Genomic DNA, 26,782 nt, shown 5'->3' on the forward strand with positions numbered 1-26,782 from the left:
GGAGGATTACGTTATTCAAAATTCGATGACTCTATGTACCATTGTTTTATCACAATACGAGAAATATACATACATTTATGCAGATTTTTCATTATTTAATTTCTTCAAATGTAATGCAGGACTCTAACATTTTGTGGCAACAGTTTGAAAAGTGAACCGACGTTTATGAGTCCGACGCAAAATGCCAAAACGAAACTAATAGTCCTTCGGGATTCAAATCCCTTTGGACTAAAAATAAAATTCAAGTGTTTTTAATTAAAAAGTTAATAATTTTAATAATGAAACATAATTATATTTAATCTCAGTCATATTACCTTAAAAATGGCATGTGAGAAACTCCGCAATGATATTTTTCATTTTCACATACTCATACCAAAGTTAAATAAGTAAATAAATAATAAAATGCAATTTCAGATTTATCATCCAAACGTTATAGCTAATCACTTAATCAGAGAGTATAAAGTTTGCTTTCAATGTAATAAATTAAACAAATAAAGAAGTGATAAAATACAAACTAGACATATATTTGAAACATTGAAATTCACATTTGAGTCCTCCATTTATTATAATTAAAATTATAAATACACGATTTAGTAATAAAAAAATAAGCCCCTTTTATCGGCGTGTGCTTATATCTGTGTGGACTTTTATCAATGTGCGCTTTCATCGCTGTGGGTATTTGTCGCATGGTCAATTATCATAGTGGGCCTTTTTTTTTTGTGGGCTATTGTCTGTTAACCAGTCCATGCATATCATTAAAGCTTCTTTTGATAAACATTAAACATAACAGTAAATGGCAAAAAATAAAAATTATCTAATATAAAGTATAACTGTGTGTGTCAGTAAGATAGAATAAGAAACAGACTGTTGTTTAATGCAATGAATAAGTAAGAATAACAAATAGTTTATAAAATACACATCATAATACGTGTACATCCAATGCACATTAACTTTTTGGAAAATTTTGGAATGTGTATATTGAAATCACTTGTGAAATGCAGAGTTGCCAACTCTCCCGATTTAGGCGGGAGACTCCCGATTTTCGACCGCTCTCCCGCCAATCCGATTTACAATATATTTCTCCCGACTTTTTCTCACGAATCTTTTAATTTTTCTGGGGGCTTCATAGTTCGTGCTGGTCTTTTCTGTACAGAATTTCCATGACTATCATTTCCAGGTTCTTCATTTATTTGTGGATACTCGGTTGGCTTTTCCAATGAATTGTTATCATCGTGTTCATCATCACTGTTGGATGGCAAAATTTTCTCAGCTTCTTCATCTGTTGTATTATCTTCTCTATGGTATCTGTCAGTTATTTCTGAATTATTTACATTTCCATTAGTTTGTTCCTTATAAAAAATAATAAGTTCTTCTAATATTTGATTTTTATCGAATTTTAAATAATTTTCTTTTAGTAAAGGTGATCTATGTTTCTGTTCATCAAATTTTACATCCCTCACTTCTTGAATTTTATTTAGTTCAGGGCTATAAATTTTGTATGCTTTTCTCTTCATGCTATAGCCTATCATAATTCCTTTTTTAGCTTTTAGATCCATCTTTCTATGTTTCTCTCGTCTTATATGAACATATGCTTCACATCCAAATCTTGTAAGATAAGTAATGTTAGGCTTGCGTTCTTTATATAGTTCATATGGTGTAAACCTTTTATCATTTTTGTGACTCCTGTTATTCACATGTACAGCTACCTTAACGCTTTCAGACCAAAATTTTATCGGTAATTCTGCATCAATTAACATAGTTCTAGCAGATTCAATTATAGTACGATTAAAACCTTCAGCTTTTTCGTTACTTTCCAGAGTATAAGGCGTTGTAAGTTCATGTTTAATTCCCATTTTTTCAAAAAAAAAAAAAAAAAAACTTATATTTTTAGCTAAAAACTCACTACCATTATCACTACGAATTCTTTTTAGTTTGTTTCCTGTATGTCTTTCTACTTGAATGATAAGTTTGATTAGAGCTTCTCAAGTTTCACTCTTCTTCTCAATTGTTATCACAAATATGAAATTACTGTAATCATCTACCACTGTTAAAAAATAACAGCTTCCATCTATTGATTTCTTAATTGGTCCAACTAAATCTATGTGCCATAATTCTAAAATATCTTCAGATTGCTTAAATTTCACACTTTTATAAGATGTTTGTGTTATTTTACCTAATGTATAAGGTTGACAATTGTTTTCAGAAATTTTTACATTTTCTAACCCAATGACCGATGAGTGTTTTTTCATTTCTATCAGCCTTTGATAATTTATATGACCTAGTCTCTGATGCCATAGTACATCATTAACATAACTAATTTTAGCTTCTTCAACAATATTTCCTTCAACTTCAAATTTATTTCCATTTCTGTTAGCTATATATAGAATGTTTCCCTGTTTATGATCACTTCTGCTTTATTCTTGATAAAAATTACTTTTAAATCATGATCTACAATTTTTGATACTGACAGCAGATTTTCCCTTAAATTCGGTACTTGCAGAACATTTTCTATCAGTTCTTATTTCTATCAGTTTGCATTTTAATGTTACCAATACAACTCTATTTGATCATGGCCCCTTTTTCAGCCGTCATTATTTGTCGTTCTTCATCTTTAAAATGAGTAAATATTTCTTTATTAGTTGCCATGTGAGATGTGGCTCCTGAATCAATAATCCATTTAATTTTTCTATTCTGTTGTTCATTTATTTTATTCTTTCGATAATTTCTATCTTGATTAAGATATGTGCTTTCTATTTTCTTAGGTACTTCAAATAAGCATGTAGCTGATTCATATTCTCTTTCCTTGACATTCTATAAGTTTTATTTGTTACATTTCTCTGCTGTCGGTGTTCTTGTTTAGTTTTCATTTTACATTCAGTTGATTTGTGGCTGAATTTTCCACAGCAAAAGCATTTTATAATATTATTATTATTTCGACATTCTTTTATTAATTGTCCTAATTTTCCACAATTAAAGCATCTTCTTTCATATTTCGATTTTATCCAGTTTTCTTTTGCCTTAGAACTTACTTCTATTTCTTTTCCTCTTTGTTTATTTTTTCCTTCTGTTTCTTTTAAAGCTTGTCTAATTGAAGCTAGATCTTTCTCTTTATTGCTTTTAATAATTTTAACATCAAATTCCTTTCTAAGTCCTTCTAGTATGAAGTAAATTAATTCTTTATCTCTTATTTCATCTCCAACTTGAATAGTTTTACTTTAGAATTACAGCTCTATTCATATAATCATCTACTGATTCATTTTGAGTCATTTTCAGTTGAACTAATTCTATTCTACATTTGATTTGAATATCTTCTGTTCTTGCTGTGGGCCCACCAGCAGCCGAGCAGTAAAGTCGCTGGACACTGGTAGTTCGGTCCGAGGTTCGAATCCCGCGAACGGGCTGGCTGCATGGGCGTTTTCGTGGTTTTCCCCATGTGTAACATGTATACGAGCCAGTTTCCCTTAGAAAGTTCTCCACGAAGGCATCCCTTCTCTTAGGCAGATAGCCCTAGTGTGCTTTGCCATAATTAAATACACCAAATGAATGAAATGTCTGTTCTTGCCGCCATTTCATTTTTGATTTTCTCCCATAACTTCTTTGCGTTCTTTTCATTCGCATGTTTTAACGCTTGTGGAGCTGTCATAGTTTGATTCATTATATTTCTTGCTATCGCGTTATTATCATCCCATATTTCCCAAGTTTTTATTTCATTTTCGAAATTAACATCATCCTTTTTATATGGTTTTGGTGGTTCATCAGCTTCTATCATACTTCTCCATATTTTTAAACTTTTTAATTCACTTTCAATTCTGTTGGCCCAAATAAAATAATTATCATCACTTAATTTTTCTGTATGACTCAAATTTATCATATTATATGCCATATTTTCTGATTTATATTCACTAATTATAATACAAGTCTAATTTTTCTCTTAGAGAAATTGGCGATTTTGTTAAGCCTAAACAACATTAATGTTCTGAAAGTTATAATGAAACTCTCCGTCTTCCAGATACATTTTTAACTTATTCATTTTACAATTTACTATCAATGTTGCCAAAATATTAAAACTTAAAATTATGCTTTATAAACAAATACTATCATTTTTTCCCCTAAATCTTTGTAAACATCCTCATATTGATTTAAACTCTTACTAAGCTGCTATTGGAATCGAAGAGCTCGTTCAACGCGTCATATTGCAAAAAATGATACCTAATTTTCTTCCCAATTCAAGTCCTACGCTAATGACTCTAGCTGTGAATGCAGCTGGTACGAATTGGTCTTCGTCATGTTTATTTGTTTCGGGAATCATGTTAACTCATCCTCATTTAGTTCTTCGTCAACCATTTTTTCTTCAATATGTGCTTGAGCTAAATCCTCAAAAACCTTCTCCTCCTATAGTTTGGGCCAATTTAGTGATCTGAGAATATTCATACTCTAATGGAAATCTATCATTCTCATCTTTAGCAGCATCCAGCCATATTGCTTTCTAGCATGCGTTGAGCATTGATTGTTTAATCTCAGTATATGGCAGTCCAACATGCTTAACACAATGTAAGATTGTAAATTTCTTCCAAGCCATCCATAAGTGTAAGAGATTCATCATTCTCCATTTTTTCTCAAATGTACCCAAAGGTTTGTTTGATATACAATGTCATAAAAGTCGGAATTATTACTTGATTCAATGGCTGTAATAAGGAAGTTGTATTTTTTGGGTAAAAAGACAATTTCTATTTTTTGTGTTGTAAATCTTGAAGATGAATAGTCGCATTTTCAATTAAAAGAAGAGTCTTAAAAGGCAATCCCTTTTTACTTAAATAATTTTTGACATCTGGGACAAATATGTTTAGAAACCATTCATTGAACGTTATGGAAGTGACCTATGCTTCGAGATTGTAACATGAATCTTTGGCATTCGGTAGCATTACTAGATGAAGAGTCTGTGCTAGCAGCTAGATGAATATGCGTTTAGACTAACATGGGAACAATGGTTATACCTAAAAAGGGAGAAAATATATATTATAAATAATTCTGCATGAATTAAATGTTTTAAATTAGCTATATTGTGAATTTTTATTTAACTGAATTATATTCAAAAGTTAAAAAAATTAATCTATTGCTTTGTTATTAATATTATTAATCTGTTTCTTAATGTCTTAGTTTATTCATCAGTAGGAGACCAAATAACTTTAAAACATAATTATCTTGTATTTTTTCGAATGGCCATAGGCTAGTAAATGTGTTAAAGTAAAATAACATAAAAATTGCATTTCAAGACTATTGGCCCATTTGGGCTAATAAATTCATCTCTAATTTCTATGATGCTAACTATTTTCTTGATCCATTGAGTATTTCTGTAAGAAAAGAGTATGTATTAATGTTATTATAATTCATATTGTAGTTTTTACAATTGCTGAACAGTATTCTTTACAAATTCTTCTGTTTAAACGAATTATAATATAAAACTGTGTAATTTAGGCCAGGCAGGATGTTAAACTCCCTGTCGTTTCAAAACCTGGTGGCGTAGGAGGTGATGTGAGGATCCAGAGGAGACACCACCGATGTCCCCTCGAGTTGGGACTGAGACACAAAATGTGCCTCCAAGGAGCGACCTGGGTAAAATTAATACTTTATTTTAACTTTTTCTTTTTGTACTTTTCATGAACAGCTTTCTTTTATAAGCTAAACGTTTGGAATAGTAATTTTTCCATCTTTTCTCAATAACAAACTCTTTTTAGAAAAGGCCTGGTTAATTTCAAATTGCGTTAATAGGGAATCTTTCATAAACTAGCAACAAGCATTCCAGAATTCCTTTGTTATTAAATTAATTTTGTCCCTTGTGCTGAGAAAGGACTATGATTTGACACAAGATGCTTCCTAACTGCATAAATAAGACATTTTTCTTAAATCCTTTATGAAAGTCTTTTTCTATTGAGTTGAATTGAATTTATGAATTTTTGTGGAATTTTTGCATGCTAAAAACAGACTTTTTTGTTTTACATGATGCTAAATTTGACTTTTGAGTGCCATTTTTTTTAATACAGTTGCAAAATGTATTGCAACTGTATTCAGGGACTACTGTAGTTCTCTAGGAAAAACGATTTGACGATTTAAATGAGCATCTGAGATGCTGCAATTTCTTCTTGGTCTATGATATCTAAAATAAATAAAATAACAGCATTGGAAATTTTTGCAGATTTTATGTCCTTCTAGGAAAGTGAATTTTTATATTATACTGATATATGACATGCTTTTATAAGATGGTAATGTTCTTTTCCATGTAAAGTCATTAAAAATGGGAATCTAAAATATTTTTTGTTTTATGGAAGAATTACTTTTTCCAATATCTACAATTAAAATAATTTGGCAGATTATTTTTCTTTGACTGAAACATGTTTACTACGGGTTGAGAAGTGAATAGAGTGTTTATATCAAACATTTAACTGTATAGAAGTTTGAAAGTGATTTCAAATATCAATACTGCTTATATTTCCTTTCAAAGAAAAACCTTTAGCTGTCCCCATTAAATTTTAAAATATTTGCCAGAAACAAGAATACTGCTTGCACTGATTAAGAAAAAGCAGAGCTTTTTGCCAACTCTCTCAAAAATCAGTTCAAGCCAAACGTTTTTCCAGCTAACAACCCTCTGGATCAAGAAATTACGAACTTCATGACTGATGGGATTTCCTCCCCAAAGAATATCACACTTTACCTCTCCACCTGAAGACCTCATGCAGCTCATTAAGCTAGATAAATTAATTACTAATATATTTCCACATATTTGCTTTAATTCCCACATCTAATGATGAACTTGCAAATCAGTCATTTGCCTGATCCATATGGCAAGCCGCCACTGCCTGTCACTTACGATATCTGATAAGAAAAATCAAACATTTATTTAAGAAATTAAAATTTTGTATTATTTCATGTTTCCATTAAAGTAGGGGTTTTCAACGTTTCACGCCTGAGAGCCACATGGATAAATTCATAAAGATCCGCGGGCCACGTGTCTGACAAAAAAATAGTGTAGTCTGAAAATTTATAAAAAAGGGAGCTTTGTTTTGTAAGACTATAACTCATTCTAGCCAAAGATATAGTGTTACAGATTTGCATATATATATATATATATATATATGACTTTTTGGAACCAAAACATCAAATGGAAATTGAATTAAAACGTTTTGGAACTTTTTTTTAACTATGAAAAAAAAAGCGTAAAGATGATTGTAAGGAACGATGTTACAAAATGCATTTACAATAAAAAAAGAAAACAAATTACATTACTGGTGGGATATGGTAGATACTTTAGTTTTAAAGTAAAATTTGACGTTGTTTTTGCTTGATTAGAGCTTCAATATCCGGTTTAATCTGTCTTGCTGAGTTTCCTCCAAATGTCTGTTTGTCAGCCGTGTTCTTGTTTTCGATTTTAGGATTTTAATTTTACTACAGAGCTGTTCACATATGTAGGTACTGCCAAAGAAAGAAGACAAGAAGTGTGTATGTTTACGAATTCCCTGGATACTTGTCTTTGGTCACGTACTTCGAATAAAAATTAATTAGTGTAGGATTTTCAAGAAACTTGTGTTTTACTGCAGTCACACTCTAAATCTGAAGTTCAGGTGAAACACTTGCAACGTCTACTGAAAATGGTAAGGAGAACAATCTAATTTCATTTTTACGAAAATCACAAAATCTGCTTTTGAATTGAAATTTGAAATGCATTGTACATAATTATTTGTATTCCACGCTGTAGAGTTCTTTGCACACTCCACCAATTTTAGAAAAGTGAGTGGGATTCTTATTTAACTATTGACTTTCCCAGAGGATTAATTTTGTATTAAAAGCTTTTTACAATATAACAAAGATTACGAACAAGTAGATCTTTTAATTAAGACGCAATAAAACGTCGAACAAATATAGTAGACGATACTTTTACCCTGTTTGAAGGTAATAAAGATGATTTAAATAAAGTTCTTTCAACAATGAATTCCATTGATCCTGCTATTCAATTCACTTTTGAACTTGAGACTTGAAAATCTCTTCCGTTTCTCGACACTCTAGTCACGCAAAACACATCCATCTTCAGTACTACGGTTTACTGAAGCCTTCCACCTCACTTCAAATCATGTCATCCGACTAAACAAAAGTTAGCTTCATTTTATTCCTATGTTTTCCGGGCTCTTCAAGTTTGCTCCTCCAAACTATCCTTTGATGAAGAACTAAATTATTTAAAAGCGATAGCTATTGACAGGGGCTTTTCACCCAACATTATTAATGAAGCAGTTAAAAACTTCTCATCTCAACACACAAAAAAGCCCACTCTTGTTTTAGGAGATTATAAAAATTCCGTTGCCATTCCCTTCTTTCCATCAATTGGCTATAAGGTTGCACGTATTTTGCAGAAAATTGACTTTCGGGTCATTTATTCTCCGATCAATAAAATTCCGAGTTCTATACTCAAGGACCCCATTCCGGATATGAATTCCTGGGGTATTTATAGGATTCCTTGCCAGTTTGGTTTAAATTACATCGCCCAAACTAAGAGAGCCTTAAAATTTCGCGTTAAAGAACATGAGGCATATGTTAGGAAAAAGGAAACACAGAAGTCTTCTGTTGCCCAACATTGTTGGTATGAAAATCACAATTTAAATGTTTCTGCTGCCAAAATTATTCAAAAAGCATCTTCCATTGGTGAACTGGATTTTCTAGAGGCATTTCACATTAAAAAAATCTTTCTGTTCTAGTTAATGACCCTGATTCCAATCCACTTGCCTTCAGCCTTTAAAGAAACTATGTTTTAGTTCTGGTTTCTTCAACAGATGGCGCCAGTAGCTTGTTTCTTGTCCTGGCTTTTCTTGTCTTATGTTGTCATTATATCTTATCTCGTTCATTTGCTCTTTTGCAGCTGAATATGATGGTTCGGTAAAACCATCGAAACTAGTCCTGCGATATTTGAAAATATAACGCTGATTTTCGTTGTTTGACTTCTAAATTAATATAGGTAGATCTTTTCCCTGTAAGCGGTAGTTCATATCATTGAGATGACCTGCAATGTCTGCAAGAAATGCAAAGTCTCTCAACCATATCTCATCACTGAACTCGTGAATAGAGTTTCCTTTAGATTCCATGAATTGTTGAATTTCGCTCTTCAAACAAAACAGACGCTGAAGCATCTTTCTTCAAGAGTGGACAAGATCAAACAAGAGTGGCCTCAACCAAGGTACTTCCACATAATACACAACATCACCATATCCAGCTTCCAAATCAATCAAGAACTGTTCAAATTACCTGTGATTAAGTCCTCTAGACCGAATGAAATTAACCACTTTTACAACAACACTCATCACATTGTTCAAAGTTTGAGAATAACTTCTTGCACAAATTTTCTTGAAGAATGATGCAGTGGAAAATCATCATAGTATTATTTCCACTAGCCTTCATATGAGATATGAGTAATGTTCTTAATTTCATTTTGTCTCCAGTCATAGATGTAGCACCATCCGTGGTTATAGCAGATATATTACCGAAGTCAACATTACATTTATCCAAAGTTTGTGTCAGACTGGAATATAAATCCATTCCTCGTATTGTACTTTTAAGTGCAACAACTCTGGCTTATTCCTCTACTATTGTGAAGTCTCTATCAACGCAACGAATAAAAATGGTTACTTGTGCAATATCTAAATTGTTGCATCTGTCGATTCATCTATCGCTACAGAATAAGACTCAAATTTTTTGCATTTACATTTTAATTTTCTGAATATATCTCTTGCGAGATCCTATATGCGCTTGGCTACTGTCACACCAGACAAGCTAATATTCGATATGACTCGAAAGCCAAAGTACATCAACTGCACTCTGAAGACATTCTTTTGAAATTCTCCATAAGAAAATGGTTTTCCACCCTTAGCAATTTTTCTGCTATTACGTAACTAACACGAACACTATTTTCATATTCTTTATTCGCTGTGGTGAAGAAAGACTGCTGAAAATTTAGTTTTGATTTTAATTCACTCACCTTATCACTTCGAAAATGACCTTCCAGTGCAGAATGTGTCTCACTGTGCTTAGTATCATATCTCTTAATGTTGTATTCCTTCATCACAGATACACTGCCGTTGCAAATAAGGCAAACTGCCTAAAATTCATCATTTTCAGAAAATTTTACCTCAAATAATATGAGGCATGTCAATAAAATGTTTTAAATATCAAGAATAGGAGGGATTTTTTTTTACGAGAAAAAGCTGACAAGGCAAGTTTTCTTGAAATCAAAAATTCTTCAATGTTTCTTCAAATTCAAATGTGGGGCCACTAAAACACCTTCAGCGGGCTACGGGTTGAAGAACCCTACATTAAAGTAATGGCAGCAACATCGAGTTAATTTGCTGACTTGTTTGACATTTTATACATAAAACATTATAATAAATTCAGCGGCAATGATTAGACCCCATAAAATTTGAGTTACTTTCGAAGTTTGAGAAAATAATGAATTAATTTTCATTTCGATTGAAGTGGTTGCCATTTGTATGAGGTTTATTATGCTGAAAGCCAGCTTTGAACTGCGACCGCAATGGTTAAGTGTGGAGCCATATTTCTGTGACCCTTCACACGCGCATCGCGATTGCACTAATACCTGCTCTACTATTTCTTTGGTTATTTTAACGTTCATCTGGAATCTCTCCGCTTAGTTTTGTACAATAACTTATAGGAATAACTATTCATGCTCGATTCAAAACTGTTCGATAATTTTCTAAAATGTTTCAAAATTTATCTTTGTATGTCTGAAAACGGACGACATTCGCATTTTCAGACTTGTCTTTAACAGAGACGATTTCAACGAGGAATATCTTCTATACTTCAAAATCTCCTTATAAGTTGGCTGTGATTCGTATAATATATATGCGTTCCGATGCAAAACACAACGAAAGACCATATTAGTCTATGAAAGTCAATATTACGTAAAATGAAATAAAAAAATTACAGTATTCAGCGTTAGTAACAATTATTATGTCACTGGAAACTGCATATGTGTGCCGACAATAAAATAATCACCAGTATATGAGGCGAATGAAGAAATATGGTGAAGTGAAAAGTGGAAAAAAGGTTAAAAGCAGTAAGAAAAAAAATTCAAAGGTTTCAGATTTTAAATTAATTAAAAATTTAATTGCGTTAAATTACTTTTTTAACGTTTTCCTTATTTTTTAAATATCATGTTCTTTGTATTCAAACCATGAACCTCAGTTCAACAGCAATATCACAAAATAATTTTTAAATGAGTATATCTTTAGAAATTCCGATACAGAGTCTCGTGCCCTGGAGATAAAAATGTTTTTCTTTCGCACAGTGTTGTCACTACTTGCTTCAAATCGTTTAGTGTTTTGGTCAATAACACGTTGAAGTGTTTCTGAACAAGAAATTGATAATAAAACAAATTTCAAATTCAAACTAGGGCTTCCACATGCCCATATTCTATGGAAGATTACGTTATTCCAAATTTCAATGGCTTTAGGTTACGCTATTTTACAGTGCGAGGAATATACATACATTTATGCAGATTCTTCACTATTTAATTTCTTTAAATATAATATAGGGCGATAATATTGGGTGGGAACAATTTGAAAAGTGATTCGCCGTTTATAGTTTTTAACGCCAAATGCCCATGTACTTTAAGTTTACATTTCTCAGCTTTAAAACAATACTTTTATTCTATTTGGGTCTTTCAAGATGACGTATTTATCTGTTTTGGAAAATTTCAAGATGCAACATTATTTGACACATCTTTTCAAATCAAGAAAGTATCTCTGCCCTGAATGCTGTTGATGTGTAGTTGTGAAGAATATCCAGTTGCGTTGATAATATTGTATGATACTTCAGTATTCCTTTCTGCAATGGCAATGAAATTCAAGTACTTATTTAACGTTCAAAATTGCATTTCTTGTCAATTTTTTGTCAGCAGTGTATTATACAAGCAAATAAATATTTACTTAATTATATGTAGTTGAAGAAAGTCTGTCGAAGAGAAACCTTTATTTACAATGTATTGATTATACATTACGGTTGCAAGTAATGAGGTTTTCTATTCGTTCAATTTATATCTTTAAGACAAAAATATACCCACTGGCAAAATGATTTGTGTAACATAATATGTATATTATTTGATTACGACAAAGCATGCATGGGTTGTCTGCCTAAGGGGAAATGTCTTCTTGGAAGGAGTTTTAAGGGAAACTAGCTAGTATATTCCTTAAACAGTAGACAAATCATGAAAACGCCGATGCAATCAGCCCGTCTGTCTAGAATCGAGCTCAGGTCGAAGTACCAGTGTTCAGCATCATTATTGCACGGCTGCTCATAGGTCAATGTAGCTGGATAACACAACAACTCTGTTTTCACACCATCTATATATATAAAGAAGAAAATTTGTGCGTTTCTCACCAAACTTTCTAAAATTGTTTTCTGGGTCTTGCAAAGGTCGACCACCACTTTTTTCCAAAATGAAGTAGCTAAAATCAGAGATATTAATTAAAAACTTTGGAAAATGATAATTTTCGCCCTAATATTTCTGAGTGGCAACCCTCTCGCAATCAAATCCTAGAGATTATTAATAAAAAATTTCTAAGTTTGACAATGAAATAAAAATAGAATTGCCAAACATTAAATACATTATTCCCGATTCCAAAAATCCGTGGTAAGCCATTTCGACTGGTCCCATCTTCTTTCGAATTTAATCAGCTGACATACTAATTAGAAACTCTGAAAGCGCTGATTTTCGCACACATTTTTCCGAGTGGCAACAGTCTCGAGCTTTGGAGATAAAAATGCTTTATTTCGAAGTGTTGCTACCGCTCGCTTTCAAATCATGGAGTTTTTTAATAAAAATTTGTAAGTTTTACAAAATCTTTACATATAAAGAAGAATGTATGTTTGTTTGTTCATGTTATTAATTTCTGATGAATAAAGGTCAAGATTTTGCCACATTTAATCAACTAAAATTAATTATAGGTGAAATATTGAATGGAAATTAAGCTTTTAGGACTATTTGATAAGAAAAACAAAAATCATTCAAAACTGCGTGCCATTGTTGCTGATATAATGAAACAGAATTAGCTTATTTTTCTATCGAAAATTTTTATGTGGGTTCCATATCGCATCAGACTGAAAAATGTATGAATGTGAATTGTACTTTTTTTTATCGTTTTTAGAGAAGGATTATAGCGGTATTACAGATCTGTGCTGTTAGATGCATTGCTCTCAATCCAACTTGTACTTCCGCTAGTCTCAAAATAAATTTGCAAGTTTTATTCTTTTGAAACTAGTTGAATTTTATCTGCAATCCACGTTTACATGGAAACTTTGAAAGAGAAATTAAAGGGCCTGTTATATACCTTGATGCAGATATAAGGATACTGCACATAGCAGGTAATTCTCAGTAATCTGAAATACTTCCACAATGGATCTTTGAGAATTTTCCTAATTAAATACCAAAGGACCAACGATATAAATTTCCAAGCACCTACTATCTTAAATATCGTTTCATTCCACGCGCTTTACCAGCTCATATCAAGTGAGATGTAATTAGTACTTTGACACATACGTGATTATACTGAGTTTCTGCTGTTGAGTTCTAGAGCCAGGTGAACCTGAATAAGAGTTAGGGGGGGAAATGCTTAATGTTGTAACAATTCTGAGGAAACATTTATGTGGAACAAAATTTAAAAGAGTATAAACAAACATGACACTCAGAGAGCAACTCTAAATTATTATTAGGTCCCAGGCAAAATTTCTGTATATGGAACATGAGTCGTTTTCTTAGAAATGTTTCTACTGTTGGCTTTTTCGGAGGGAAGGAGAGTTTCGAGTTACTTGAGGGTTTTGGTTAGTTAAACGAGACAGTCCGAATTTCAATGTGCTACCTGTTATTAAATGATTTAGCTTAAAGAGCTATTTTGAGCTGTGATTTACATGATTATTGGATGAATGCTAAAACTTTCTAAAAAATCTTTTTAGTATCATAATTATAATACCTGAGACATGTTGTTCTGTATAAAGGAAAAACGGTGACAGATATCAGCGATAGAAAACTAACAGCGAAGTGATTTGTTGAGGCACTTGTGTTGAAAGCGACCTCTGTTATTTATAAAAAGAATGATTATCCTATCTTAACGTTGAGCTTCTATTCAGAAGACTATGAGATTTCTTTTCTACCTTATTTTCTATTACGTGATATCAGATATTTAGAAGAGATCTGTTTGGCAAAATATACTTTAACAAAAAAAAAATTTCTTCCATCAATCTCAATAGTGGCTTCTTTGGACCTTGCACGAAAGAGACTGAGTGGGCCGGACTTGTGTTCTTCACATCTCGGAAGAATATCATGTGATGTACCAACAATTTACGTTGTGTGGTATTAGCGTTTCATAATACAGCCAAACCCCAAAACACACGCCAAAATAATAGTAATACATATTTATCTTGTGAGTAAAATTGAGAAGACTTGGACTGTTGATGCTTTAAAAATGAATTAGGTATAAAAGATTAGGCATTAAAAATTGTTTGCTGTATTATTTTATAATTATTTATCTAGTTATTCGAATTTTTCAGTTTTTAGCATTTGAAATCATTTGTATACTTTGTTTCAGAAATTTCTTGCAAATATTTCTGAAGAAGTAAGGATTCTGAAACTGAATTAATTTCATGTAACGGTTATATTAAAAAACGAAAGATGATAAGAAGCAATACTTTTTTAGTTTAATTAATTAACTGCTGGAAAACACAAACTGCAATCATTATTCCAGCTCCAATAAAAGTAAAATATAATTATCAAAATAAAATATTCTAGCAACGATAATAACGATAAGTCATATAAATAATTAAATATATAACTTCAACTCTTTGAACAAGATTTGTATCTGTGATTGTATTCTTATCCAAAGATTTGTAATTTTTGAATAAGATGTAAATTTTCAGAGGCCGGACTCATGTTAATTTTTAATGGTAATCAAAGTAATGTGAAAGTGAACTAAAAGGCAATAAAATTTTAAAATATCTCCCAAATCTGTATACAGGAGGACTGGACTGGTTCTGTTAATTGGCAAGAAAACTTGATCATGCTTTTATTGTCGCAGATAATTTAAATATAATTCTAAAAAAGCTTTCCTTCCATGCAAATGTTATTTCTTGCTTGGTGTTATTTATAACAAAAGTGCTTTTATTGGGTTACAAACTTTTCCATTTGTGCATTGTTTCGTTGTTAACATATGATATATGCACACCTTTCTTCTTGCTTGTTTATACTATAGATATAGCGCAACTTTTATAAATTATGACAGCAAATATTGTAAGAATGTAAAATAATAAAAGAAGTGTTATTTCAGCCCCCTCAAAAAAGGAAAATGCATACTTAGCAATATTTTACCCTTTATTAAACTTTACAACTCAGTACATCATACATAATTAGAATAATCATCGTACATAATTAGAACAGTCTTTGGGTTGTAAGCGTCTTATTAATAATGGAGGTAAACCCAGTTGAAAGGCATCTCTTTCTACATTCTGAAGTCTTTTCCTGATACTAATGTAACACAAGTTTTCCAGCGTATGACACTGCTTGGATTTATCATTTATATATATAAGCATCTTAATGCTTTCTTCATTTCCAGAGATTATCAAATTATTTCTCCAATTCTGTGTGCATAATTTAGCACCAGCAATTATAAGTAAATCCACAAATCTCTGGCTACCTCTTCTACATGCATAGAACAATGGGGTAAAACCATACTCATCACGCCTGTCGATTTCAGCTCCAGAAATGAGCAATTTTCGCACTAAAATTTCTTGTTTTTCGATAACTGCCAAGTGAAGAACAGTACTACCCAACCTAGTGGCATTAACGTCACATCCCCGTTCTATGAAGAGCGTAAATAAATCTGCATATGAATATTTTTCACTACCTGAATTTATTTCGTCGAAAGCAGATCTGAATACAACAAACATCAATAATGTTGTTCCGATATCATCGGTGAGGTGAATCTGAAAAAAGAAAAAGTTTAGAACTTTGTAAAAGGGAAAATATTTTAATAATAAAAAAATTACAAAAGCATACAAAAATAATTGATAAACAATAAAGTCATAAAAATGTCTATTTTTCATCTGAAGAAAATCCACAGCTGTCAACAATGAAATCTCAAAAACTGGAGATTTTTGTAACGTGATTGAAAACCAGTAGAGTTAGCATCTATGAAAACCCTAAATATGAGCAATCTCTATGCAAGATATACAGAAAAATGTGGTTGAATATTTCCCCAACTGAATTAAATAAAAAAACAAATGCATGTCCAGTAATTAACAATATGGATACAAAGCATTATAAGAAATTCCTTTTCGTCAAGAAAATAATGCATTTATTTATTAAAACACAGAATTTTTCTAACAAAACACCTAATAGTTGTAACATTTTTGACCCTTAAAAGAAATTTCACTGCTGAAAATGCAGCTGAGAAATGAATTGCTTAATTTCTAACTTAATTTCGACCTCACCATCGTTACTGAGATTTTCCAGGTACTTTTTTTTTCCCCTCGATTTTGTACTAAAATTGGAGGAAATTGTATATGTCTCATTTGAAGAATTTCAAAGTAAAGAAAAATGAAGTTAAAGAATGAGAGGGGCGTTCTAAAATACAATTTTGAAAAATAAAAATGATAATATAAAATTAAATTCAGTAGGTAGGCAAGCATATAATAAAAAAAAGACATGTAAATTTTATTATTATCCTCAGTATTGTAACATGAATGGCATTTCACATCAAGAACAAAATATTTCAACACTAGTATATGTGTCTGTCACAGCTCTGTTATTATATGATACATGCAAACAGTTAGAACTGGATAAACCATTTAGCAAAATAAGCATATTTTTAGGGCAACAAGGAAATGGTCATTAGGAACAAAACGTCGTTAGAAACTCGAGGAAAGGATGTACTTTTAAAGGAAAATATGCAGTAAAATTGGCATAAAAAAAAATTTATGCCAGTTTTACTGTGGATTGAACCAAGACCAAGAAAGAAGAAATGGGGGGGGGGGAGAAGTAAATGTATATGAGGCTTAGTCTAAATCTGGGTCTACATATTTTATATATACAGTATGTATATATAAAATAATAATAATCTTCATAATATGCACATGGAAATGTAAATTTTAAAATTTAGTTTAATTAAATATTTATTTTATAAGGCAAATGGATAATTTTAAGAAAAAAATTGAAAATTATTTTGAGTTTTCTTTTTCTGTGTGACAAGTGAAATATCTGTTAAGAATCTATGATAATTATTTAGGAAGATCAAATTAGATTCAACATTTCAAACCTAACAATTTTTATTTCATCTTCACCTCCAAACTACACACGTGCACCATCGCGCGCGTTCGACGACTGACTCTCTCCTTGAGAATCTTGGGATAGAATTTTGTGGTCTGTAATTATATGCTGCCATCTCTCAGCTGTTCTGGGGTTAAATTGGTATGATATTTTTTTAGACTTTTTCAAATAAGATAAACCACAACAAAAGTATCCCCCCAGTGAACAAGCGAAGTGAGAGAACGACAGTATTTACACATACATAGCATAAACAAAAGGGAATTGGGATGCTGGGTTGTGTCAGTTGCTGAAATCACTTACATACATGAAATTAAATAAAAGTAGAAAACAAAATAAAGTAATACAGGTTAAATCTAATTGACATGAATAAATGAAAATAAAGGTTTTTCAGTTCTGAAATTTGTAGAGAATAATTGTGATTTGATGAACATTGAAAATCGAGTAACTCAAGAGTAATTATGATCAAGTTAACCAATTTCTGTGATGAGTCTCTTGCTAAATTTCACAATTCATCCAGATTTTGTGGTTTTGGAATTGTTGACAGAGTTTCCAGTAGTATTTCCTGGGACTTTAGGTTCATGCTCGTGAGGAATTTGTTGTATTTCATCATTATAATTGCCTTTCATTCGGGTTGTCGTACGGATACGCGTTTATCGAATATAATTTCAGAGGATAGTAGAATTTTAGTTGGATGTACGTTAGTTATTTTAAACTTTATGACATATAACCGCTGCAGGTTACTTTAATCTCTATAGCATTGCACATTTTATTACCGCTATAGGCTGTTTTTAACTTTATGATATGTACCTTTTCTTATTGTAAAAACTCGTATTTGTTTAATAATTGTGAGAGTTTATTCCTACATATTTTTTTTCATCAAATGACCATTAAAAAAAGCTTGATATTCGCGGTTTTCAAGACCCTTTGACGAATTCATATCGATTCCTACAGCCAAAGGATCCTCCTCTATACTTGTGTTACGTCGCGATAGCTTCGTATGTCGCACTTCAGGTGTATAAATACACTTTCAAATTAAACGCCTGTATACATTTCAGAACTACTATGAGAAATATGAACTTATAAGAAGAGCTATTACTGGATACAAGATATAGGTTACTTTATTTTTTTTTTTTTTTTTGGTTAAACAAATCTAAAGCGACCGAATATAGTTTCGTGATTGTTCACTGTATTGTTGCCACGGTTGAGGGATTAGGGTTACCATCTCGGTAAATCTTGAAAGAAACCTCATTCTAATGATAAACCTACTCCTATCGGGCGGAGTATTTAACGTAATCTGCGTGAAACGTTCTTCAGACTCCAAGAAATGTTGCAAAGGGAATTCTTTACGGCTTCAGATGCGCTTCGTGGTATATTTATTGTTTGTCTATGAAATCCTTGATTTCTTTAAGAATATCAACCGCATGTAAGCCTGTTGAGCTGATGCTTCAGGGTCTATAGCCAAATTTCTAAACATCAATCTCGCGATTGAGTGACTGCAGTAAAAATGCAAAGTATTGGAATTTGTAAAATAAACTTGAAAATTAATACATACTTCACATCAACAATAATCAGATAATAGACTTGCTTAACGGATGTATTTCGCGCTAGAGTTTTCTTTTCAGTCAACGTCATAGAAAAATGTATATTTCAGTGTTTTATAGGCATGCTCATGCTTTGCCAGCAGGATCGCCATTTGCTAGACAAGCTTTATTTACGCGTAGATGAAAAATGTTAGAAAAGTTTTCCTGTCTGCATTTTAATCTCCTTGGCAAAGCATAAGGTGCAGAGATAATTGAAACTGATCTCAGAAACAACGTACTGTCAACTACTGAAGAGCCCAAGGTCGATATCAATGCCAGGATCATTCGGAGCTTCTTCGTCGAAGGCGCCTCGCTTCTGTGACTTTTCACTTTGCGCATTTTCGAATGTTATTTGTTTGTTATCATTGCGTATTGCTTTGATTGCTTATAGCCAGGCAGCAACAGTCCCCATTCCGTTATTTTCTATGCAGTCACCCAGAACATTTTTGTTGTATTTGAGAGGTTGACTATGTCTTCTTGGTGTAACCTGATTAAGAGTTTATAGCTATTTTTGACAACAAAGAATGAAACAAATTAAAGAATTTCGAATCTTGTCGTGGTCTAGGACAACACACCCTGCGGGAAGAGGCTAATACCAAGCTAGAGAAAATAGATGTAAAAATTCATAAGGGCATGCAGCCTGAGTTCTTGATGAACACTGAGTCGGTTAATAAACCTCGACTATTGATAAGTGATAATTAGACAATGGTTTAAGGGTCAACTAGAATAGGTGGAACTAGAAAAAGAAGACTATCTTTGCACAAGAGCCTTTATTTCGTATGATTGTTTCACAAGCTCTGGAATGGAGGTTTCTATGCAACTGGGAAAAAGAACGGAATTCAACAAAAAATAATATTGAACTCTCCTTTGATGAGTTTTTAAAAGTGCAAAAGGCAGATGAAATATTTATTTCGCTGAAACGTGATAAAGAAAGAGAAAGAGAAGAGCATGTTTTTTTTATTATATCGAAATAAAGCCAGAGGTTTTTTGGAGAAGCAAAATCAAAATTTCTAGATGTAATAGATGCCACGAAACTTAAAACCGGTATCAAGAATGTAAGGAAAAAATCAGAGGTGGTATACTGGTTGAATGCATGCATCAAATGCACACGAAAACTTTAGGTGTATAAATAAAGTTAAATGCTTTATGAAAAGACGAAATTTAATCACCGTTACCGGCTGAAATAATATAAGATTATTACTTACAATGCTGAAATGACTCGTGATAAGAATGAAGGTGCTATCAAAAGACAAAATAAAAGTTTTGTGATGGTGCTTTTCAACTTTCTATAAAAGTTTCTATAAAAGTTAAAAATGGTAAATTGCGTGGCTTTGCTGAAGTGCATCGAGGAAAATATAAACATTTTCTTAAAACTGGAAAATTTAATTTGAAATGGTTAAGAGAATACTTGACTGAAGAATATCGTGAAGAATTTATCTTGACGTGATAAAATATTTTAATGCCAAGGTTATGGACATTTTATCGGAACGAAATCCAATTTTCTCTATATATAAGATCAGGATAAAAAGAGCGGGAATATAGGAGTGATTTTGAATGCATGGATTGTAAAAATGCCAATGTTAAATATACATTGCGTCTTTGCGTAAAAGTCTAATGTCTTGACAAGATATGCGTCTGCTTTAAAAGATAAATAGACTTCTTAATCAGAAAACCAGATTATGGATCTTAGAATATGGAAACATCTTAAGAAAGATAAAAGCTTTAGAAGTATTCATACTTCTGAAAAAGATGTTTAAAAATATTTTTGTTAAGTGTGAATGTGAAATATGTTTTTTTACTATTTGATGTTAGCGAATTTGAATGAAAATTAGTAAAATAAAAAATGAGCAGAATTGCATTTTAAACGAAAAAAAAAGTATATTTTGTTGACTATTACGGACTAATTTGTAATTTATTAAATGTAATGAAAAGCTTTTCTTCAAATATATTTGTTATATGAGATGTAAACGTACGATTGCGTAGTATTCTGAGTTTTCTTAGTCATGATGTACTTGCCTGTTGTGTATTGAACTACTGCATATCAGGTTTATATATTTTGGTAATCCACCAATCCTGAGATCGAACACTCAAACAAATTTCAGTCCCTCCAACTAGATGATGAAATGAACTAGGGAATAACAGACAGTAATCCTGAATCAGATCATGCAACAGCAATGAAGACATGAGGAGTATCACGCAACAGCCATCAAAACAGAGCCACTAGCAATAAAGATAGGAATCGGATAACGAAACAGCAAAAATGACATGAGAAAATAAAATCTGTAAGGAAAGCTGTTAATAAAATTCAATCTCTTATTATTTCGGATTTACATATTAACTGGGAAAAGATGAAAGAAAATATAGACTTACTCTTCAGCATATATATATATAGAGAGAGAGCCCTTAAAATGGAAAACTTAAATTTTAAACTCTACGATGCCGAAGATTATAAGAAAGCTACAGGTTGCAGACTCGAAAGGAATATCTATTTACTTTGTTTTTAAACCCAAATCCTTCATAGTAATGCGCAGTTGTAGTATACTAAACAAGAGGAATAATAATTTTTAAGCAATCTGAAGAGCTTTGTGCTGAATGTGAAATGATACTTGCTCTTTTAACAACTTTTACATGTATAGAGATTAACGATTGTGTTTTCTTATTAGATTACTGAGCGTACCAGCGGCCGAGCGGTAAAGTCGCTGAACACTGGCAGTTCGGTCCGATGTTCGAGTCCCACGAACGGGCTGGCTGCATGGGCGTTTTTGTAGTTTTCCCCATGTGTAACGTTTATACGAGCCAGTTTCCCTTAGAAAGTCCTTAGAAGGCATCCTTCGACTTAGGAAGATAGCCCTAGTGTGCTTAACCATAATTAAATACACACACACACACTCTTATTAGATTACTATAATACATATGTTTTAAATATTTATGGAATATTCTGAGGAGGGTAGGAAATGAAATGTTCGCAACTCAGTAAATAGAATATTCGCAAGCTTGTCTATCAGCACCATGGAATCTGCTATCAGAACAAATGTTTAGACTTGATAAATAAGCACGTTATATAATTTCTGTTAAATAAAGACCTTAATAGCAATTAATTAAATTATATTAACACAATTTAAATTTACGACACAACACATATAAAACTGCAGAACGATTGAGATTTAGACCTGTTATGGCTTATATTTTTCTAAACATTCTTTAAATATTTTCTAATACATTAGTCATGACGTAATCACCATGTAATTACTTTATTTCTTTAGCGTGCTATTTTTCAATTGCTGACTTATAATAACAAACTCTAAGAAATATAGAAAAAAAAAGGTAATTTCCTTCAGTTTTGCAGACACATATTTATTACTAGTGAATTAATTTAAACTGATATTTATAAGAAAAATCACGAAAAGGTAATTGCACATTATATTGACTATTACAACAAATAGCACTCAAAACTTGACATGCCTTAAAAAGACATGCAATGTTTCCCTTTTTAGCCCTTCCTTCAATCAGGAGGCCCACCTATATGTTCTCTACACTTTATATCTAATATGAAGTTATTGGTAATGAATTTCTGGACAAACCTCTCAAGGCCTTATGCGCCAAACACAGGAGACATTAACAGGTAACAGGTGACGGAGGACGGGGACGCTTGGTGTCTAACATAGGTAAGCAGGCATGTGTCCCGCGTCCTCCCCTATTTAGAAGCATTAACTCCCTGGAGCCATAGAAGGCTCCACCGGGAATTTATAATGATTTGAAACATAGAGGTAACAGTATCATACTGGAGCGGTTTCAGATTTACATTGGTGATAGAATAACATAATGCTGTGATTGTACAAAGGTGCATATAAATATAAATAAACATAGAAGAGTAACAGAGAGAGAAGGCAGGAGAAAGAATGACAGTAACAAAATGCGGTACTTACAGTACTTACAAGTTCACAAGACTGGAGCAGATACACAATATTTACAGATACGCTGATGCTAGTTATTACAAGTACACAATTCCTACATTAGCAAATACGTAATACAGTTTCTAACACATGCGCAAATACATCATATACATGCATATACATGCGCAAATACATCATATTTACAAATATGCTGGCACTAATATTACAATTGCATGATACTTATTTTTTAAAAAAAAAAAAAAAAAAAAAAAAAGCAAATTCGCAATTCAAAAGCAAGTACGCAATTACACATATACAAATACCCTAATGTAGATACATTAAAAGCAGATACACATTACAGTTACATCGATTATAATATTGTATAGAAATCGTAAATAGGGGGACAATAGCTATGCATGTTGACATTCCTATTATGTAAATAATTATGCTATTATAGAAATGCTGGTGTTGTGGATTATTCTGGTAATACACCGATATAAGTGCTTACAATACAATACTTACAGGTGTCAATACTGGAGTAAATGCATGATTTTTACAGATACGCTGATATTAATATCTACAGGTACACAGTTCTACGGAAGCAAATACACAATACAATCGAGAATACGCAAATACAAGATATTTACAAATGCGCTGTCACCAGCGCTAACAAGTACATGATACTTACAAAAACAGATTCGCATTACAAACGCAAATACGTAGTTAAGGAGACATTAACACCAAGTCGGGCTATATTACCTGGCTGCTTCTAGAGCGCCTTAGCATGATTCACAGCCTCCCTCGGACGACTGTGCCGGCGGGGCGCCAACGCACCGAACAGCTTGCAGAGACTTCTCATGTTCATCGCAACAATTCATCACACTGCGGGCTGCGTGGGGAGTGGTCCCCCCGGCACAGCGCTTAATATCTACATGAGAGCGTCCCTATAGCGAAGGCAACAGACACGACAGTACTAGTACGGTCCCTGCCAAGCCTGCAACTACCATAGGATAGACCTATGGTTCTAGTCCTGTGAAGTCTGATTATATACCCAAAGAGACCGACGCTGTCAGGACACAAGTCTAGCCAGTGGTCTGAGAGAACCCCAGGGCTCCTCCCATAAATGGTCGGTTCCGGAAATTCCCAACAGTCGATCCCCTGGAATCGGTTTGCCCAGCGTCATTAGATTATACGAGCCAGGGCTTGGACCAAGGCATCGTATAGTTTCCAGCGGGGCCACGAGGAGGCTGACGCTGAGCTGTGGGAGACGCAAGCAGGCGAACCTGAAGCCATTCCCACAGCCCCTGCCCATGGATCAAACGTCGGGTTTCCTGCCTTCCTCCACTGCTTACGACAATGTCCCGCGCACGGTTCACGTCGCTTACAGTGTTTTCCAGCCGATTCCAGGCATCCGACCCCCGGGTCAGGGAACCGGCAGTTCGGCTTTGGATCAAACAGCAGGTCTCCTCCCGCTATGCGGTCGGTTCTGGATATTTGTCCTCGGGTCCGAACACCACCCGCTTAAACCCAGGAGACAATATGAAGTTGCTGATTTAAAGTGCCAATTGAAAGAACTTCACACCTAGAGATAAGAACACATGAACTAAGTCTCACTCGTAAAGACTGAAAAGAAAATATTAAAATTGAATATTGATCAATGAACGAATCTTAATTCTTTTGTCTGTCTAAAAAAGTATACAATATTCCAATCATCTCTTAAAACAACGATAACCTACTCACCAGTCTTTTTCTACGTTTCGCATGATATAAAAGATTTTTTAAAATCGGTTTTTAGCACTCGTACAAACTTACTTTGAACAAAACTGCGTTGCTTTTATAAAGCAAAGCGGTGGATGTATATTGCACTGTAGGCATTCTGAGACCATAAAATTTGAATAGCGTAAAACTTTCATAGAATATAGGCGTGCGGAAGCCCAAAGTTGAGTTTGAAATTTGTTTTATTATGTTTCGTAGCAATTCAACGAATTTTTGATTAACAAACTAAACTATTTCAAAGCGAGCAATTGCGACACTGTACGAAAAAAACATTTTTATCTCCAGCTCGCGAGACTCTGTATCGGAAATTCTAAAGATATGCTCATTTTAAAATTATTTTGCGATATTGCTGTTGAACTGAAATTTATGGTTGAAGTGCGAAGATCATATTTAATAAATAATGGTAACACAGAAAACGTTAAAAAAAGTTCCTTTCGACGTAATGTAAAATCAGAAAACTTTCAGATTTTTTAATTATTATTATTATTATTTTTAATTTTATTTTGCTTTGGTTAGGACACTATTCCGAACTTCCTAGTATACTTGCGAAGAACATGATATTTAATAAATAAAGGTAACACACAATATGTTACAAAAACGCCCCTCTGGACGTAATTTAAAATCTGAATCCTTTCAGATTTTATAGCCGAAAGGAGCGTTAGCTCAGGAGGGTTGTTAGTTTCGTTTTGGCATTTTGCGTCGATTCACTTTCTACGTTGTTTTAATTTTTTATTTTATTTTATTTATTTATTTATTTATTATTTTTATTTTATTTTATTTTTTTTTTTTACTTTTGGTGCTCCAAATGTCAAGTGGACGAATTGAAACGAGTCTTTACTCTTTTTTTTTTTTTTTTTTTTAAATTTTAGTGCTTTGAATTATTAGCCCTTTACGAGTCCATTTGAATCATTAAAATGAATAATTAATTTGCATTTTCATAGTTTTTAGTTTAAAATAGTTCTAAAAAATTTCAACATATTTAACATTTCAATTTACATTTTACTTCATTCTATAATTTATCCTTTTAAATTGGTTTCCTAGGATACTATATTCTATTTTATTCTGATTTGAAATTTAACTTTTATGTATATATATATATATATAAGATGTATATTTATATTATTAATATTTAACGAAAGAGAAGCAAGTTTATATTGTTTGATAAATGCAAACCTGACCAAACTTATTCAGTCAGTGTACGTATTTTCAGTTTGAAACCGAATATATCGAAACAAACTATTATTCGAAGAATTAATGGATTTTGAAATTAAATACAATCTAACATAATTAACTGCTAACCTGCTGACCGCCAGTTTTTTCTTGCCCTTTCGCAGCATAAAACTTTGAAGACGCTACCAAACTTAAGAGAAAATGTTTTTCAAAAACCTCCTTCTTTTAAACAAACAACTGTGCGTTGACTCTTCGGGGCAAAGTGGTGATTATAGAATAATTCTTAGAAGGGGGCGCAATTAATGTGATACCTTACGCAAACTAGTGGGTGAAGGAAAGGTTTTTCCGGTAAAGAATAAGGAAGAGATAACCATGCATTTGGAATGTATATACATGCATGCATACGCCTTACAGCATAGTTCTGTACTTGACCGTTCCCATCAGCGGAATTGTTTTCCTATTTCCATATGTTTATGTGGGTTTGTTCCCTCTTGATGAATTTTCTGCCTTTTCTAAAAGTGCAAACAAATATGCGTGATGGCAATCCATCACGCTTTATAAAATGAGCGGAATTTTTTCTTAAATTCTAAAATATTTATCGAGAGTTTTTTGCATCGAATTAAGTATAAACCTGCAAGGTTTTTCAACTAAAAATATATATACAACTCAGAATATATTGCCCTATAACTCCGACGAAAAATGTATTTGTTCTGGGAAAATTCGCCTTTGAAGATGGATTTTCTTTAAGCTCCGTGGATAAATTTTTAGCAAGTATACATGACAATTTTCCATGTTACGATACTATGAATAAGTAGAATAGGTAGTATTCCACAAATTCATGGTCATGATATACAGGTCATGATTTCTCAATCGAGAGTAGACTTGCCATTAAAGAAACAAAGCTTCTACGGTAAGCAAAATCTTACTTACCCGGACAGAATTTTAATAAGACACAGAAAGGACGATTAATCTATATTATATTTAACAGAATATAG

The 26,782-nt window shown here is 32.6% G+C and overlaps 1 protein-coding gene across 1 annotated transcript in view; it reads left to right on the forward strand.

Moving 5' to 3' along the window:
• The first annotated feature begins 5,482 nt into the window (after nt 1–5,482).
• Nucleotides 5,483–26,782, forward strand: part of LOC146995809 (uncharacterized) — a 71,248-nt gene continuing 49,948 nt past the window's right edge. Inside the window, exon 1 of the mRNA XM_085822987.1 lies at nt 5,483–5,613. The gene's annotated coding sequence lies outside the window, so the exon portion shown is untranslated. The remainder of the gene's footprint in view (nt 5,614–26,782) is intronic.

The sequence above is a fragment of the Stegodyphus dumicola genome, chromosome 8 (assembly GCF_044657685.1).
Source record: "Stegodyphus dumicola isolate Sdum_Otavi_A_Nest chromosome 8, ASM4465768v1".
In the NCBI taxonomy this organism is placed as follows: domain Eukaryota; kingdom Metazoa; phylum Arthropoda; class Arachnida; order Araneae; family Eresidae; genus Stegodyphus; species Stegodyphus dumicola.